Genomic DNA, 3,859 nt, shown 5'->3' on the forward strand with positions numbered 1-3,859 from the left:
ATGCATTGTTAAAGCGAGACTACTCCAGCGCTTGGTTACCAGTATTACTTCCCTGTTCAATAGAGAATATTGTAAAGTTAGTGGACCTTGACCCCTAGGTAAATAAAATGTAAGTATTATTTCCGTTACATTTCGATCAACCGAGAAAATCTTCAAAACCATGCAAAAACTGCCGGCTACTGCTCTCCAACTAGTATGTTACTATAGGCATGTGTACAAAGTTTCATGTGAATATCTTGAATGATTGGTCAAGCTTTTGCAGGACTTGTGCAAACTATGAATGGGCATAACTTGGAACTCTTTTTTTACCTCATTTCTTGTGCACTAAGTGGGAAATTGTAAAACAAACTAGGACTAGAAGGGACCAGGCACCAGATGATAATGTTGCAAGAAATAGAAAAATTGCAAAAAAAATCACAGTATTTATATTGTTGTGTACAATGTATTGAATTTTACTTACTGGTGTATCACATGGCTTATGAGGCATGAATCTTTGCAGTTATTTGCATATTGTTCGGATGCAAAATTTACTAAGTTTGTCTACCACATAAATCCAAGTAAATTATCTGTACTAATCATGTGACCTTTACGTTAAATAAACACACTATAAACTAAGAAACCAGTAGGCGCTATTTTTAAATGGGTAAACTCAGCTAAGACAGCGATGAAATATTATTTTAATCATGTCAGCCTCAAGTTTTTACTACATGTAGCTTGTATTAATTTTTCAAGGCTTGTTTTTAAAAACCCCAATGTATTTGCCCATTTTGAGACCATATGGTGTCTAATCCCTTTAACCATACAATTATAACAAATCACAAACTTTCAAATCACTTAAACAACTATTTACTTTACTTTTGTTACAGGAATATGGCAAATGTTCATGTTGACCACAGTTCTGTGTTCAGGAGTGGTTCATGTTGTTTCCACCATCATGTTGACCAGATCATGTTGAGGTAATGCATTAGCCCTTGGTTGTAACAGTACATCCAGAACCCTGTAATTTAAATATAAATGGATAAACAAGATCCCCTATAAAATAAATTTTAAGTGTTGCCATTGTTCAGAATTTCTTAAAATCAATTAATTTTTCATAAGACATCGTGAAGGTTCAGAAAAAATGTTGATCATTCAGACTGACAATTTTTGTATGAAAACTTGCTTTTTCAAAGACTAAATTGTTGCAAGTTTAACATGTACATTGAAAGAAAAATGAAAAGGTAACAAGATATTAACCAGTTATTTTGCCAGGTTTTGCTCCAAAATAAAATTTTAACAACAACATTTTTTGACACTCACACTTAATCATAATAAAAAATTTGATTGGTTGAAATTTGTTGGCAATGTGTATTTTTTAGACCGTACTGGTACCGCATTTCGAAATCAAATAACATGTTCCAAAGGATAAGATTTCTTTTGAACATTTGCAACTATCCTAACATTTCAATGTTAACGACAGAAATATACATTATTTGGTTATAAATGTATTGCAAAGGGAGGCAAATGCTGCATTGTGTTTGACTTCCCGACAACTTCACTACTTAATATGACATAAGATTCGTAAACAAACAGTTAAAATAACCATTATTTGACAAAATTATTGATAAAATGTGATTTTCTATTAAACAAAATAATTTTTTCTTACTTTTAAGCAGTGTTTGATTATAATCAAATCGTCATTGTTTTTTAGGTCTGGATGTGAAAACTGTTGATCAATTGGACTTATCCCATTACAAATTTAGTTTTCGCAATTTCCATTCTAAGGGTTGTGCATTTTTCAATTGAATTGTCACACATTTTATCCGGTTGTCCTCTTAGCGCAGTGGTTAGTGCACTCGATTCTCACCTAGGTGACCCGGGTTCGATTCCCGGCCTGGGCGTATGTGAGTTTCACCGGGTTTGTAGTCATCAGGTCGGACAAATTAGTGGGTTTCCTCTGGGTACTCCGGTATCCCTCCCACAACACAAGACCACACTTGTTTCACAATTGTTGTAAAATTAAATAAGTTTAAACTAAACTATCCAGATCTTATATACTATAAGCCTACATAGTGTACAATTGTTATTACATTCATAATCATCAATTATAATGATATTTTTAAAAATAATTGACTGGCAAGAGAACTTCAATGATCAAGTTTAACCTTTCTCTTATGCTCTTTGATGAGATAGGGCCTGTAACTTTACAATGTATCAGAAATGTAACATTTAAAGTTACACGCTCATGATTTTGGACCAAATTTTTTTTAACGGTAATGCATATGAAAACATTTATTTTAGCATTTATTTATTCTATGAGTTCAAAATTGCAGAAAAAAAAACAGTTATTGCATTATCAAGCATGGTTTAATTGGGGTTCGAATCCACGCCGGTAAACTCAAGAAAAAAATAGAAAACAGCTGGCTAGTCCACATGGCCACCCAGACTTTAACAACAGTTACAGATATGTTGACCTCTTAAGGCTACATTGATAACATCAGCCAGGTGATTATGGTAATCAACCAATCACGCAACACCACAGCCGTAATAAATTTTCAATCGCGTTATAAACCCTAATATAAATTGCGGACTTCAAAGACAATATTTGAGCAAATATTAAAATTTTCTTAAGAGTTCCAGCTTTGGGTATTTTTGTTTTAACACTCCTTATGATTTGCCACACTTTATTTCATTATTAAAAAAGTACATTTTACAAAGCATGAGCGAGTCACTTTAAATTGATTATTATAAACAACACTATTTTTTACCTTCTCATCTCCTGAGAGTTTGCAATTGTATCAGCTGGTTCATGTTGACCTGGTCATGTTGAGGTGTTGTTTTCTCTGGTTTATGTTGACAAGTTCATTATAAGCAGTCAAAAAAAAATCCCTACCTACCCTACCTAGAAATTTTGGGAAGGTTACCCAAAACAAACATTTTTTTTTTTGGCCTGATATTAATGTTTTTTTGATTAATGATCATTTTCCAATAATTTTTTAACTTGACGATTGTTTTTGATTTTTTGGGGCGGGGGGGGGCGTGGCAAACAGGGTGGGTCATGTCAACGTTACTTCCGCCTGTGCGTTTGGCTACCTACTTAGAATGCACGTGAATTTCATTTTAAACTTTAAAATAATCAGGTAAAACTGTAAATAGAGGTGTAAGTTTATTCCAGCAATAAAACATTTCATTAGTTTCCAATAAATATTTTTACCTTTCAAGTAGATTATATACTTTCTTTAACTGTTTAATTGAAACGTTTTTGTTGTTTTTGTTTTGTTTTTAAATTCCGCCATCAATCTGTTTGTTTACCAACAGCCTGGCTCTGAATTTTATTTACCGAATCGAATTGTCCATTTGCGATTGTTCGTCATATTGGTCGTCTCGTTCCGATCGTCATGAAGAAATACTTTGGTTGAACTGGATCATCATCATCATTATCGCCACCATCACCATCACCATCATCATCATCATCATTACCATCATGCTTCATCATCATCATCATCATCATCATCATCATCATCATCATCATCATCATCATCATCATCATCATCATCATCATCATCATCATTATCATCATCATTTTCACCATCATCATCGATATGTTTGTTTGTTATTCATTTCGAAATATAGCTCATTGAGCTAGTGATTCTTGTAACAATGTACCCGACTTTAGATCAAGATTCTTGTATCTTGTATCTATTTGTATAGACTAAATTTCGGAGACCTACATGTAGCCGAGGAAAACCCTTTTTAAGGTGATCCACATTGGTCTTATGTACAATGTACAAGTAGTACAGTTGTGCACATATAGATAACAAATGTTAAAAGAGTTTTGTTTAAAGTAAAGAATAGTTCGTTTAATGCCACTAGCATAATC

At 33.2% G+C, this 3,859-nt stretch overlaps 1 long non-coding RNA gene across 1 annotated transcript; it reads right to left on the reverse strand.

The window, feature by feature from the left end:
• Positions 1-860: 860 nt before the first annotated feature.
• LOC128207957 (uncharacterized) lies at positions 861-3,271 on the reverse strand. Its single transcript, XR_008256787.1, has 3 exons — positions 3,194-3,271; positions 2,748-2,822; positions 861-997 (listed from the first exon to the last, which is right to left on the reverse strand). It is a non-coding gene; the product is annotated as an uncharacterized LOC128207957 (long non-coding RNA).
• Positions 3,272-3,859: the final 588 nt, after the last annotated feature.

The sequence above is a fragment of the Mya arenaria genome, chromosome 11 (genome assembly GCF_026914265.1).
Source record: "Mya arenaria isolate MELC-2E11 chromosome 11, ASM2691426v1".
NCBI classification, from domain to species: domain Eukaryota; kingdom Metazoa; phylum Mollusca; class Bivalvia; order Myida; family Myidae; genus Mya; species Mya arenaria.